This window comes from Balaenoptera ricei, chromosome 4 (assembly GCF_028023285.1).
Source record: "Balaenoptera ricei isolate mBalRic1 chromosome 4, mBalRic1.hap2, whole genome shotgun sequence".
NCBI lineage: Eukaryota > Metazoa > Chordata > Mammalia > Artiodactyla > Balaenopteridae > Balaenoptera > Balaenoptera ricei.
Window position 1 is genome coordinate 133,648,090 of NC_082642.1, and position 15,660 is coordinate 133,663,749.

The 15,660-nt window shown below is 38.9% G+C and overlaps 1 pseudogene; it reads left to right on the forward strand.

Moving 5' to 3' along the window:
* The first annotated feature begins 8,058 nt into the window (after positions 1-8,058).
* LOC132364429 (small ribosomal subunit protein uS2-like) lies at positions 8,059-14,234 on the forward strand (annotated as a pseudogene).
* The last annotated feature ends 1,426 nt before the right edge of the window (positions 14,235-15,660 follow it).

Sequence of the window (15,660 nt, forward strand, 5' to 3'; positions counted from 1 at the left end):
AATCAAACCTGCATGATCTGGGCACGATCTCCCGCTTTGGCTTTGGGCCATCTGACTCTGTTCCTCTGAGATGCCACCATGGTTTCTGCTGTAAGTCTTCTGCATCCTTGTCTCTCTGTCCTTCCTCCAGCTCTTTGCAAGGCATTCTTCTGCTCAGGATTCAAGTTTCAGCTCAAACATTTCCTTTCCAAATCAATCCCCATAACTCTATCTTAATTCACCCTGCATTGTCTTCAAAATATTTATCACTATCTATCATTATCTTGCTAGTTTCCCCTAATGAAAACATTAGTTCCCTGAGTATAACGACATTTGTCTCTAAGAAGATGCTTGGAGTAAAAGCAGAACTCAATAAATATTTGTTTTATGAATAAATCTTCAAAATCAGCATCATTTTTTTTTTCTTCTGTCTAGGAATGATTCCTTTTGGTGAAGCCCTGAAGTTTCATAAACTGCCTCTTGGCTCTACATAAACAAAAACTTCTTTAAAACTAAGATGGGAATCATCAGGGTTTTCTTAATGTTTATGTTTTTATTCCTTTTAAAATCAAAAAATATAGAGGTAAAATTCTGTTCTGTGAGTTTAGGGAAAATGTCAAAATGTCTGCTTTGTGTTCAAATACAGCTACAATGGAAATGCGATTGCTCTAGTGTTATGAAGTGTGTAGTGTTATTTTTCTTTAAGCGTTTATGTAACAGAGATTCTGATCATTGCTGAATTTGCAAACAACACTTAGTGGAGAGAAGGAGATGGCAAAAGGCTATGTCTTGCTTCATTGCAGTGGAATAATATTTAGCCACCGTGTTGTTTAAAACACAGAGCAGGCAGATCATACAGGTCTTCATCTGGGAAATGACATGAGTCAGATTCTAACCATGCCCTGATTGCATAGTCTCCATTGTAATCATAGGTTTAGACAAAACTGAAAACTGTGCACAAGCCTCTTTCAGGTCATTTGAGCATTGAACAGTCAACAGGGAGTATGTGCTAGGCTCAGCTGCCCAAGGAGAGGGGCCCAGTTAGATCCATATCTATATTCCCAATACCTTGCATAGCCCTGGTGATAGATAAGAAATGAACAAATAAACAAATCATATAGGTAAGAACTGATCAGCCTAACATATTATCCGTCATCAATGAATTTAGTTGTTCTAAATTTTCATTTCCAAGTCCATTTTTCTATTTGCAAATACATCCCTCATTCTAATGTTAGCTAAGTTGGCTCATTAAGAAAGAAATTTTGCACTTATCCCTTCATCAATATTTATTAAATGAGTTTTACTATGCTAGGCAATATAGGTATAATGGAGGGAGCGGGGGGACAGACAGACCTGCCCTCGTGGGACATATGATCATTTAGGGAGAAAAAGTGTGATCAACAATCACCCAAGTATATAATTATGAGCTGTGATAAGTGCATTTAAAGACGCTTATGAGAGTGTGTGGCAAGGACACATGACTTAGTCTGAGGCATCAAAGAAGGCTTTGACAAGAAAGTGACTTTTGAGTTGAGATTGGAAAAATGGTTAAGCATCAAAAGTGAGGAGTTTGGGGAGAGTTGTATTTATAGAGAGAGAAGATCATGAACACAGGCCTGAGGTGGAAGGGAAAATGGAATATTGAAAGAAATGAGATAATAGCTGTGTGACTGGAAATGACACAAGGAAGGAGAGAGACTGGCGTAAAATGGGACTGGAGAACAAGTCAGGAGATAGACCATGTGGGAGGCGGGATTAGGAGGCATTGTTAACAGATATTGATAAGTTTTATATCTAGATAACAGGATCAGATTTGTGGTACTGTTATTCCTGCAATGTGTTGGAAGTGGGACCAAACGCAAGGCTTCTACTGGAGACTTGGAACATCTCTCAGGCAATGGCAGTGGTGGCAAAGGGAACTAGCTAATGGTATCTGACCTCTTAATCCTACCATTTCCTGGCACACAGATGAACAGGCTCTTACAGTAAGCTAGCAGAAACCTATGCTTATTATAAACCATTGGGGCTGGGGTCAGTGGGGGGAGGTGGAACACAGAGTTTGCCATGATTACACCATCACTGAAAAAGAATTGTTTAATGATGCTATAAACAATTGTAAACAAAATTCATAATGTTAAGGTCTTGTCATAAAATGACTTTCAACTCCAAATAATAATTTTATAGAATTCTCTCTTTGCTACGTAAACAGATTTAGTGAGTGTATAGTTTTGATATGTTTAATTTATAGAAGCATAGAATTCAAGCATTTGATTTTACTGTGACCCTCAATGTCCTCCATGACTTTACTACTTGAAATGTGATCCAGGGACCAACTGCATCATCATCATCATCTAGGAGCGTTTAGAAAGTCAGAACCTCGGAATCTCAGCCCCCACCCAGATCTATTGAATTAGAGTCTGCATTTTAAAAAATCTCCATGTGATTTGTTTACACATTAAAGTTTGAGAAGGATTGCTTTAGAACTTCATTCATGTCCAGTGTAGGAAACTCTATTTGAATAATTGAAAGGGTTAAGTTGTACGATTTTTTGTTCAAGTTCATTAAACATTAATATTCTGCTCTTTCAATAAGGAGCTATTTAACACTGAGTTGTCAGAGTCAAACTGGAAGAGTTTGGCAAATCAAACTTTTAAAATTCCTATTCCTCAAGCTTTTCTCCTCCTTTCCCTTCAATAAGCATGTTATTTATATATACCTATTTAAAATGAACAGTGTGAGATACACAAACATATTTTAATGCTTTCCTGGTAGAGGAATAATGTTATTTCTGGAGTCATACTTTGAACAATGTATTTGTGATAGAAATTAAAAATGTCATAAATATGATAAGAGGGCTTGAGCATGAGAGGGTTCTTTTCCATTCACTTTAGGGTTAGATAACTATTTTGTAAAGCAAAGTTTGTTAATGTTCTTTTTGATTTGGCAAAGCAAAGTCCCAGAGCTTGGACTAGAGCAGATGTTGAGTCAAAAGAATTAAGATATTTCACATCAAAATGAATTTGGATTTGTTATCTTGGTCCCTGTATTTGTGTTCTATTTGTTGCTGTGAAAATTATTACAAACTTAATGGTTGGCAATAACACAACTTTATTATCTTATAGTTCTGTAACTTAGAAAGCCAACATGGGTCAGCATGAGGGCTCAGTCCCTTTCTGGAGGCTCCAGGGAAGAATGCATCTTCTTGCCCTTTCCAGCATCTAGGGGCCTCCAGCATTCGTTGGTTGTGGCCCCTTTCATCTTCAAAGCCAGTAATGATCAGTGGAGTCTTATTGACATTGCTGTCTCCCTCTTCACTTTTAAAGAGCCTTGTGGTTACATTTGGATCCACCCGGATAATCCAGGCTACTCTCCCTGCTTTAAGGTCAGCTGGTTTGCAACCTTAATTCCCCTTTGCCACATAACATATTCACAGGTTCTGAGGATTAAGACATGGACACCTTGGAGGGACCATTATTCTGCCTACCATGATCCTTGTAGGGAGGAGTGAGTGGCACGACCTGGGGAGAAAAGTAGAGAAGGAATTCCAGAGAGAGATAAGGATTGGGCATCTCCTGGAAAGAGTGGTAGGTCACGTTCTCATGAGAAAGATATCCAGTCAGAGTTTCCCTATAGTAGGAATTGATTGTCAATGAGACTTTCAACTGTTTTTTATGATGGTCTTTAATACCTCACGTTGCATTGATTGTTTTGCCGCATATTTCTGCATTTCTCCATTAAACCCTTACATGGAATGAAAAATCTGTTGCTTAGGGTGACTTTTTGGAATGGAGAAAGAGGGTCGGGAAGCCATGGTCAATGGAGCCTGGGGTAAGGCTAAGCTCAGAGGGAACAAGAGCTACAGGGAGAAGGTGATAAGAAGGAATAGTGAGTCAAGCCAAGAGCAGAAATTCACAGCAAGAGAGTACAGGAAGCTCACCTCCATTCCCACGCCCTGCCACTCACAGTGTTCAGAGGAGGTGTGTTCATGACAATTCATTTCATCTAAGTAGAAGGGATCATTGATTTAACAAATACAGACGAAGTTCCTCAAATGCGTTAGGCTCTGTGATACAAAGGCACATAAAATATGTCTCTATCTTCAAAGTGTTTGCCGTCCAAAGGAGAAGACTGACAAGTAAATGCAGTTAAATTATAAGGCAAAGTATGCATAGAGCAATGCGCGGGGAGCATCTGAGAGCACGAGGAGAAACTTCCAAAGCAGATTGCGCTTGCCAGGGAAGGCTTTCCAGAAACGATGTTTGAGCTATGTATGGCAATATGGCTAGGAGATGTGTGTACATGGAGGGACGATGTTGGGCCTTTCAGAAACAGCAAATAGCAATGTGTACAAATGTGCACTCCGAATATAGATACTAATAGATATTAATAGATATTAATAGATTAATAGATTAATAGATATTAATAGATTAATAGATTAATAGATATTAATTCTTTCTCGCTTCCGTCGCAATGGTGTAGAGTTTCTCTTCCTGTAAAAATGAATCCCATCTGATCCTATCCACTCCTGCCATCTAAGGGTCTCTGGGATACATGGGTTTTCCTCTTTCCTACTTGAGTCTTCTTTCTCTGGATCCTTTTTTTCTGTCCTTAAACTAGTTCTCTAATGTCTCCCATGTTTAATAATTTTGCAGTCTCTATCCCAGCCCCACATCTTTATTCTGCTGCTTCCTCCTCTCTCTTCCCTTCCCTGTCAAACTTCATGAAAGGACTATCTGCACTAGATTTTTATACTTTCTAACATCTTGTTTACCTCCAACTCTTAACTAGCTGAGTTCCAAATGCTCCCTGCAAACCTGCCTAAAACTGCTTCCATCGAAGGTACCAAGTTTTTTGTTGAAATCAAACGGTGTTTTTTTAGTCACTAATTTTCTGAACTCTGACACATTTGACACTGTGACAAACTTCCTTCTGGGAACCCTCTCTTCCTTTCTCTTCAGGGATGACAAGATTCTGATCCCCCACTTCGCTGGCCAAGGCCGCATCCCCTTGTCAGCTTCCTTTTCTTCCAATTCTCCACTAAGAATCGGTGTTCTAATGTACATTTATATACTTTTTTTATTTTAAAGTTTATTCAATCAAATAGATTCCTTGTTGAAAAAAATGTGTCTTAGAATTCACTTTAGTAGGATTCAGCTTTAAAAGTTTGCTTCAAATAGACAAGTATTGCTTCAGAGAGTTGACATTGTAATTAGAAAAATAAGTGAAGTCTGCAAAGATTACAAATAGCTTTGTAATAAGGAATAGAGTGTGGGAAATATGATGACTTGTGCTTGTCCGCAGACACATTTTCTCCCAGACATTTCTGTTACTGCTGTTGAAGGAAAGCAAATATGCCAACTTGACTTGAAAAATTCTGTTCAAGAGTGTAGGAACAGGACAGTGCAGTGGAGAGAAGAGGGTAGAAAGTAATTGTGGTTTTGAACTTCACTTTGAAATACTTAATGAGTGGCATAAGAATAATCAATAGTAATGAGCTAACAGTATTTACATACAACTACTATTTCATGATTTTTTTTAAATTGGGGCAATTTTTCAGAAGAATAAATTAAATTATCAGCATCAAATAAACTGCCATCTCATTTCCTCTTAAATGACTGCGGTTAATTTTTTTTAATTGAAAACATCCTTTAAAAAAGTCAAGAGCATTTTTCTTGTGTTGAGAAATATTTTACTACTTACAAGGCTCTACCACAGCCCTCTGCCCACAAAAGAGTGGTTTTGAAATAAGAGTTTATTTTCTTAAGAAAAACAAAGTGTTTATACAGAGCTGGCCAAAGCAAGTCTCTACAGGTTGAATAGATTAAAAGGTCGGAGCTATTGGAACCCCAGAGTGTCTTGCACAGGGAATCGAGTGGGAATGAATGGAGAACCTGGGCTTGGGAAATGCAGCAATACTCTGATGGTTAGAGAGTTATTCCACATATCCTATAGAAACTTGATTATGTAGACCATCTTTGTAGATGGAGACACAATAGTCAAATGGTATAATAGTGTTTACATTTTGACTTAAATTCTACAGAAATGTAGCAGTCACACTAAAGATAAATGGTATTTAACCTAATCTAAGTATTCCCAAAAATGGGTTGGTACCTTACAACTATTTTGTAAAAAGTCATAATTTTTTAAAGTTCTGGATAAATTCAATATTTTCTGAAAATATTGGCTCTTTTGAAGTCAAATAATTATATCCTAACTTATTTTGTAAGTATGAATTATTTTTATGTCTGGCTCAGACTGTCTTTTTTCCGTGATTTATTGTGGAATCAAATTTTAGGGGAAGGCTTCGTTCTGGGGAATTATTTCTAAAATACATGTGACAAAGGGTTAATAAAGTGCTTTTATAAGTCAGTAAGAGTAGGTGTTACTAGTGCTACCATTTATTGATGTGAAGAAATCTTGGATATAATTAGGTTTGGGAGGAAAACTAAGAATTTTGTTCAGGGAGCTCTCGATTTGAGTTGCCTGTACAACATACAAGAGATGTTATATATATAATTATATATCATATTTACATAACTGAAAGGGCATTCAAAAGGGTTTTTTCTTTTTCTTTTTTTTTGCTTATTAAGATTTTACCTTTAATATGCCATGAAAATCTTAACTTTATATTTTTCAAAATATGTTCCCAGGTGCATCTCTCAGGCCTCCAAATATTGCTCCCATCTTCTTAATGCAATAAAAAGATGCTGGATACCTAACACTTTACTGTGCAGTTACTTAAAGTTGTAGTTCTAAGCAACTTATAATGACATGGGAAATACATGTGATATAATTTAAGTGAAAAGCAAGATATATTTTATATAAAGTATGATCACAACTAAGTAAAAAAAAGTTGTATAGAAATAAATATTTGGAAATAAATATACCAGAATGCTAATTAAAAAAATATGCTGGATATAGCTCTATCCTCCTCCTCTTTTTCAAAGTTATTATAATGTCAATGACTTTATTTGTCACACATCTTTATCTAACAAAGAAAAAAAGTTTATAAATGTTAGAAACCTGGGACTTCCCTGGTGGTCCAGCGGTTAAGAATCCACCTTCCAGTGCAGGGGGCATGGGTTCAATCCCTGGTGGGGGAAATAAGATCCCACATGCCGCGGGGCAACTAAGCCCTGGCGCCGCAACTACTGGGCCCACATGCTCTGGAGCTCGTGCACTACAACTAGAGAGAAGCCCGCGTCCTGCAACTAAGACCCGACACAGCCAAAAATAAATAAATAAATATTTTTTTTAAAAGAAATGCAATTTTTAAAAAATGTCAGAAACATGGTTTCGAAACATTTCCATTAGTTTTTTAATTCAATAAGCATTTTGTGGATTTAAAAAAGAAAGGCAACTCTTTGAACTCACAGCTTGCTGGTAAACACATTTCTGCTGCGGGAAAGGTAAGAGAGTGAAAGTGACCTTTGCATGTCTTCATTAGCTTCAAAAGTTACATTACCCCAAAGCACACATTAAAATCAAACCCACAGTCATAATTTTGAAACCCAGACAACTACCAGTTTTTACCCAAAACAAGCAAAAAATGTGAACACGAAGCTATGTTTTTGTATAGTAAGTATATACTGTAATTGTACAGCTTCTCAAATAATCTAAGAATTGTCTTACATTCAATGGTCAAGAATTTTTTTTTTAATTGGTAATTATTTTCATTTAAAGAGAGTGTTTCCCTTCTCTTTAAATACACATACTGTATGATTTCACTTGAGCATGGAATCCCCAACAAACAAAAGAAATGAACAAACAGAATTTTTCTGTAAACCTAAAACTGCTCTTAAAAATAAAGCTTATCAGTCATCTTTTTTTATTTGGTAAATTAAAAAATACTTCACTGCTCTGTCAGGGTTGTTGAAACCAGCTCATTGACATGATCTCATTACCATATTCTCATAAGACCAACCTGTCACAAGTGCTCTTTGCATCTTCAAAAAGGCTTTTGCTAAGACTCTTCTAATGTGCTGTCAGTGGGTATTGGGCTAGTAGTCACAGGTGTCCCCACTGGCTTCTGTGCAGGTTTCCCTTGTTTAGTTGCAGTAGGAGGTGCAGGTTCAGAAGATGGCGTCCTTGATGCTGGAGCGATGGGTACAGGTGCAGAGGTGGGAGCCAAAGCAGGGACAGAGGTTGGCACTTGAGCCAAAGCTGCTGCTGTGGCTGAACCACTGCAGCAGTGGTGGGTGGATCTGATCTCTGGGTTGCATGTATCCGGGCCTGCTGTTTCACTGCTTTGGGTTTCGTCACCATAACCATCAGGAAATTTTCCTCATTATGATTATATTCTTTGTGGCTAGTATCGTTGTTAAAGATTTTGTCTGCAGAAATTAATTTTTGTCCCACTACCCAAAATGCATTGCTCCCCTTCAGTGCTTTTACTGCAAAGCTGCAGCCAACTCCAAAGGGTCTAGTCGGCTGCACTAAGCTGAATTCTGGAACCCAGGCCCTCACTGAGCCTGGAGCCTGCAGCCTAGATCACATTCCCAGGGCCAGACTCCTGCCCCCTTCCCGAGCTCCCCACGTCACAGTGCACTGTCCAGGTCTCTAGAAAGCTCTCCTTTCCTCAGACCCACTGCCACATGTGGCCCAAATTATCTTTAAATGACGAAATAGAATCAGGGTTTCTTGGTTTAAAAAGAAAAAGGGAGGAAACAGTCCTATACTGGTTAGTTCTTATTACCTTAAAGTAAGCTAAAGAGGCATAGTTCACACTGGAGAGATTATATCACACTATTTTTTTAAAAACAAATTTTAACTATTAAAAATGATTTTAAAACCACCTTTCTGTTTTTGGCATTTGGTACTGAGCAAATAATAACACCCAAATGTATACAGGGAAGAGGCTTGTGGAGGAACAGATTTAATCAAGAGTTCAATTTTGAACAGTCTATGTGTGAGGAACTTGTCAATATCTATGTGGAATTGTTTGTTGAGTAGGCAGATATGAATTTTAGAATTTTTATGGAGAGAGCATGAAAGCTATGGGACTAAATAACATTATCTGAAAAGTGAATATACGTAGAAAAAAATTCTCTGGGGCAGAGCGATGTAGAGAGTGTCAAAGTAAGGCAGAGCCAAGTTCCTCAAAGGAGGCTGGGAGGGAGTGGTCAGAGAGATAGAAGAAAATCAAGAGCAAGGAAGGTCTTGACATGAAGTGAAGAAAAGTGTTTCAGGAAGGAAAGGATGATCATTTGTTAAAAAAAAAAAAAAAAGCTGTTGGTGGGCCAAAAGCTGCTTGTAGGTAAGGCTATATCAGGTCTATATCAGAGAAGTGACTATTGGGTTTGGCTGCATGGAGGTAACTGGTGACCTTGAATAAACAGTTCTTGTGGAGAAAAGGAGACAGGAGGCAGATTAGAATGGGTTCAAGGGAGCGTGGGAAAACTGGAATTGTAGACAGTGGGTAGAGGCAATTGTTTTTAAGAGCTTTGGCTGTAAGTGGGAGCAGAGAAATGGAAAATGTTGCTGAAAGAGATGTGGAATCAAGGTGAATTTGTTGTCCTTTTTTTTTTTTTTCCTTCTTTTTTTATGGAAAAGAGAGGGGACAATTGCCAGAGTGAAGTCTGAGCAGGTGAGCGGTGATGAGAGGCAGTACACAAGAGGAGGAGTTGACCTTAGGACCAGGGACGGTCCATCATGTTTAACTACAAAAGGGAATATAGGATATATGAGTACAGATGCAGGTTGGAAGGTTGGTATTTTTTCTATGAAATAAGAAACAAGGTCATCAGTTTAAAATGATGGGAGGAGATGCTGGAGGCTTTTGTAGAGAGGAGAATGTGTGAAATGGTTGAGAGAGTGGGAGATGGAACTGACTTGGAGACATCTCACAACCTCTCCTCTTAGGCAAGTCAGATACCTATACAGGGAATTCAGACTGATAAAATAGTTTGGGACCTTTTTTTTTTTTTTTTTAATATTTATTTATTTATTTATTTTTGACTGTGTTGGCTCTTCATTTCTGTGGGAGGGCTTTCTCCAGTTGCGGCGAGCGGGGGCCCCTCTTCATTGCGGTGCGCGGGCCTCTCACCATCGTGGCCTCTCTTGTTGCGGAGCACAGGCTCCAGACGCGCAGGCTCAGTAGTTGTGGCTCACGGGCCCAGCCGAGCCGCGGCATGTGGGATCCTCCCAGACCAGGGCTCGAACCCGTGTCCCCTGCATTAGCAGGCAGATTCTCAGCCACTGCGCCACCAGGGAAGCCCTGGGGCCTTTTTGTAAATTTCATTTCATTGAAAAATTGAGAAATCCCAACTAGTTTCCAGTCTTCATGAACTGCATCCAGAAGTACGAGGCTTCAAAATTTACCTTCTTCATTGTCCCACAGAATTGCAGGGTTTCAGTTTACTTCAACTAAGAATAAAGCCCCATTTAAATTTATTTCTATTTAAGCCTATAATTATAGAGCAATTCAGGAAACCACCAAGGTGTTTGAGGTATACAGAGGTACCCTGCTTCCGAGGATTGGCTGATTGAAACCACAGCCTGAGACAAAGGGTCACATCCCTGACCCACAGTTGACCTGCCATGCAAGACAAGATATCAAATTATCACAGAGCTCCTCGAACGAGGAAATCTTTCATTATATTATACCAAAATAATGATCATTTAAACTTGGATAATGTTAATGGTTTGTTACAACATCTGTCAGTGACCACCTCATACTAACAAAAAACAAGAGACAAAAATAAAACTTTCTCTATTTATAATGTTTGGAAGAAAAAATACCACTTTTCCTTTACCTTCCAGGTTGTTGGCTGGATCTCTGTAACAAAAGACAGATTAGTTAGAGAAAAGCATATAAATTTATTTAATGTAAGTTTTGTGTGACACAGGAGCCTTCATAAGGAAGTAAAGACCCAAAGAAGCAGTTAAACCTAAGCGTTTTTATGCTGAGTTTGATGAAGAGTGGAAAGATGAGAAAAGATATGACAGGACAAAGGGTATGAGGTAACTGTAGTCAAATGGGGGAAATTAGCAAGACCTGTCCATTCACGTTCAGAGATAAGGCTGCTCCTTTCCTCCTGCTATAGAAAGGGCACCTCTCACTTGAGGGCCTTATGACTTGCTTCAGGGAAGAAGAGGGTGGAGAGTCCTTCCAGCACCTTCCATTTCTCAAATTCCTTCAACTTAAAATATTCAATATACAATGGTGCCATATTTGGGGTTAGCACGTTCTAAACCCCATCAGTAATAATACTTTCCCTTTATTCCAGAAAAGCTTCAATAATCAAAATAATCCTGGGACTTTCCTGGTGGCACAGTGGTTAAGAATCTGTCTGCCAATGCAGGGGACATGGGTTAGAGCCCTGGTCCAGGAAGATCGCACATGTCTTGGAGCAACTAAGCCCATGTGCCACAACTACTGAGCCTGCACTGTAGAGCCCGTGAGCCACAGCTACTGAGTGCAAGTGCCACAACTACTGAAGCCGACATGCCTATAGCCCATGCTCCGCAACAAGAGAAGCCACCGCAATGAGAAACCCACACACCACAACCAAAAGTAGCCCCGGCTTGCTGCAAGTAGAGAAAGCCTGTGCCCAGCAAATGGCTTGGTTGCAAAGACCCAACGCAGCCAAAAATAAATTAATTCATTAATTCGTTAAAAGAAAAAAAACTCTATAGGAGGTGCTTTACCTATTTACAAAAAAAAAAAAAAAATCCGGAGATTGTGACACAAAATGTGATTTTTAAAAGTATTTTAGGTTAAGAAACCAGAGCAAGTAGTTTCATAAATACAGTGAAATGCTGAACTTGATCAAAGTTTCCAGACACTGTAAGTTATTTAAATAAAGATATTAATACCCAAAATAGACAGAATAAAATAAGACCTAACATTACTCTTGATTAATGGGCGTATAAATAAGGTAACCTCTGAGGAAGATTTCGTGAAATGGCAGTGACTGCTATTACTATGCTTATTAATTGAGAAGCAACAGTTTCTTCAATTAAATAACTAGAAGCAATGTTCACTATGTCAACAGTGAAAACTGACAAAAATTAAAATATAAATGTCAACAAATACTAAACACTGACAGTTTTTTTTTAATTAAGTTTTAAAATATACTTAAATGACAAGATATTTAGTCCCGATAGAATAGTTTTAAATCTTGCATTTAACTATTATGTGTGCCTACAAGTTTAGAAACATACAATTAGAAATAATTTGATTAGGCTTCTGGGTTCAGCTCTGACAGACGAAAAATTTGGAAGTTGTCACTGCTGTCCTTACAATAAGAAACGGCTGGATCAACTGAAAATCCGTGACTATTCTTGAACACATCAGAGAACTGAGGTTGCAGGGCAAATTACCAGGCAGAAATCTGAAGAGACAAGTTCATGCAGAGGCACACAGGTGAGACTTGCTGACCTGAAGCAGAAGCTGCTGGAGCCATAAACTGGTAGGAACACAAACAGTAATTCTGGTGAATATCTGGCTGGAAGCAGAACGTGCATTAAGATAAGAGCGAGAGGCTTCTCGGGCTGCAGTCTTAAGAGGGTCCCTACATTCTCATGGGCTTTGTGTCTGGTACCTCCACTAGGTTCTCACCATGAAGATCCAAGAAAGATCCCTGTGGCTCTCAGGGGGAAGGGAAGAGTAATCATTGTGAAATAAACCAACAGTTGAACTATAACGAAGGATACTCTCCCGGCAAAAGGACTTTTTCAGAGCCTTATCCCAGCTGGTGGAAGGGAACCCGTCCCATTCCACCCCCTTCCAGGCTTCCTGTTTCACCTGAAGAGGGAAAACAAAAACAAAAAACAAAAGCATAGTCAACAGGGATCAGAGGTTCAAGGAAATAGATTGGGAAGGCTGCAGCCAGGGAAGGGAGTGCAGGGCAGTGGGTAGGGGAAGCTGTACCATGGAGAAACACCTGTGAAGGTCACAGTCCAAGATCAAGGCCGATTAAAACACTGAAATTTAATTGAAAGATTATAGAACGCTCCCCCTTGCCCACACCATACTACCACACCAACAGGGCTCCAGTAAAACAGTAGATTACACCTCTAAGTCCTACAAGAAGCAGACTCTCTCTGAGGAGGCATTCTCAGGAAAGCCCAATGTCAAGAGGAAAAACAAAGCAAGGACACTAGAGGAATTCGAATCTTCTAGAACCTATTGCTACAGCAAAAGTTAACATAAATCTTCATACTAAAACCCTATTTACCTCATTCTAATTATTCATACATATCATATTCACCTTTCAACAAAAAATTACAAGGCCTGCCAAAGGCAAGAAAAAACAGACTGAAGTGACAGAGCAAGCATTAGAACCAGACTTAGATGTGACACAGATTTGGGGATTATCAGACAGAGAATTGAAAATAACTGTGATTAGCCTTTATGTGCTACCCAGAGAGGGGTCCATACAGCATTGTTCTGGGTTCTGTTGTAACTTAGAGGGAAACTTTCACAATGTCCAGAGCCCTCAATGTCCTGCAAATAAAGAGGAAGAGTTCCTCAAATTCCTCGCAGCAGTCACACACTTAGGTGGTACCAACCTTGACTTCTAAATGGAATAGTCCATCACCAAAGGTAAAGTGATAGCATCTACCTCATAAATCTGAAGAAAATCTGAGAGAAGCTTCTGCCGGCAGCTGGTGCCATTGTTGCCTTTGAAAACCCAGCTGATGTCAGCGTCATATCATCCAGGAGTATTGGCCAGTGAGCTGAGCTGAAGTGTTCTGCTCTATTGCTAGCTGCCTTACTCCTGGAACTTGGAACTAGATCCAGGAAGCCTTACTGGAGCCTAGAGACTTTTGGTGGTTACTGATCCCAGGGCTGACAACCAGCCTCTCACAGGGGCATCTCCTGCCTACTATTGCTCTGTGTGACACAGACTCTCCTCTGTGCTATGTGGACATTGCCACCCATACAAGGGAGCTCGCTCAGCAGGTCTGATGTGATGGATGCTGTTCCAGAAGTTCTACGCATGCATGGCACCATCTCCCAGGAACACTCATGGAAGGTCATGCTGGATCTCTACTTCTACAGAAATCCTAAAGAGGTTGAAAAGGAAGAGGAGGGTGCTGCTGAAAAGGCTGTGACCAAGGAGAAATTTCAGAGTGAATGCACTGCTCCAGCTCCTGAGTTTACTGTTACTCAACCCGAGGTCGCAGGCTGGGCTGAAGGCATGAAGGTTCCTCCTGTGCCTTTTCAGCAGTTTACTGCTGAAGAATAGTCTGCAGCTCCCACTGCTGAGGCCATTGGACATGTAGGAGCAACCACTGAGTGTTCCTAAGCTGTTCATCTACAGATTCTTAAACAGAAAATGGAAATAAGGTTGTTGGAAAATAAACAGTTTCTGAAAAATTTTTTAATAAAACAAAATAACTATGATTAATATGGTAAGGGCCCTAATGAAAAAAAAAAAAAGGACAACATGCAAGAACAGAGAGGTAGTGTAAGCAGAGAGATGAAAACTCTAAGAAAGAATCAAAAAGCAATGTAAGAAGTCGAAAAACACTGTAACAGAAATGAAGACTGCTTTCTGTGGGCTCATCAGTAGATGAGACATGGCAGAGGAAAGAGTCAGTGAGCTTGAAGATAGATCAATAGAAATAGTTTAGTTAAAGAATCTAAAGGTTGGAAGAGACATTAAAAGTTATCTAATATATCTTCTCATTTTCCTTCTGAAAATTTGGATTAAAAATACATTCTCTTTTCTGATGGTATGCCAATGATGTAAATAATTAACTAACTCTTGCCATCAAGACTATTGCAAATAGAAGCGTATCATTTTGACACAACTAACACAGATGTAACAACTTTAGGCATTTAAATACCATTTGCCTATAAAGAACAATGCAACACACAAGTTATAAACATTTATGATTTAATTTGGAAAATTAGAACAGGATTTATCCCACTATTGCATATTATCATGAACGATTCTTTTTAACGTCTTTGTACTGTCATTCTTTTACTAAATGCCCTACATTTTTCATGCTTTATTTTTTATACTTGTCTACTGCTACTTTGATCCTATCTGGCATTAAGGATCAGTTGTCAAACATTGGAACTAAAAGCTTTTATCTATGGCCTTGCCTCCTTGGATTCCAGTATTTAACATCACTCAGTCAGTGTTCAACTTCAGTCCAGCTGTTCATGTTTGCACATTTAGGTAACTTGCTTCCAAATATTCATGACAGTGAACTATTGAAAGTCAAGTTACTGCTAAGTGGACTTTTTTATATATTGTAATGTCAGAAGAATAGTGCAGTAGTTTCTTAAGATTATTAGCTTTTCCGGGTTTCATTGAATGAAATTGGTATTTAAGCTCGTATTCACATATTTCATGTACTCATATGTGAAATTCTGTGCTAGTGTAGAGGTGGCTAAGAAGAGGTGGTCCCTGCCTTCAAGGCATGATCAAGCTAGAATTGCAGTATTAGAATCAACTTGGAAGATTTTTAAAATTCTGTCATTCAGCCTTGTTCGAGTCGAAGCTCAGACATATAATATTTCTTAAGAATGTCTCAGATAATTTTAATTTGCCACCAGGATTAGAATTACTGAACTATACCGATAAAAATATCATGCAAATATATTTGAAAGTGATTGACAGATAAGGATGTTACACACACATACACACACACACACACATGCATGCACTCATGAGATTTCAGAGGGCGGGGAGTTCATGTTCAACGGAGAGAGGGCAACAA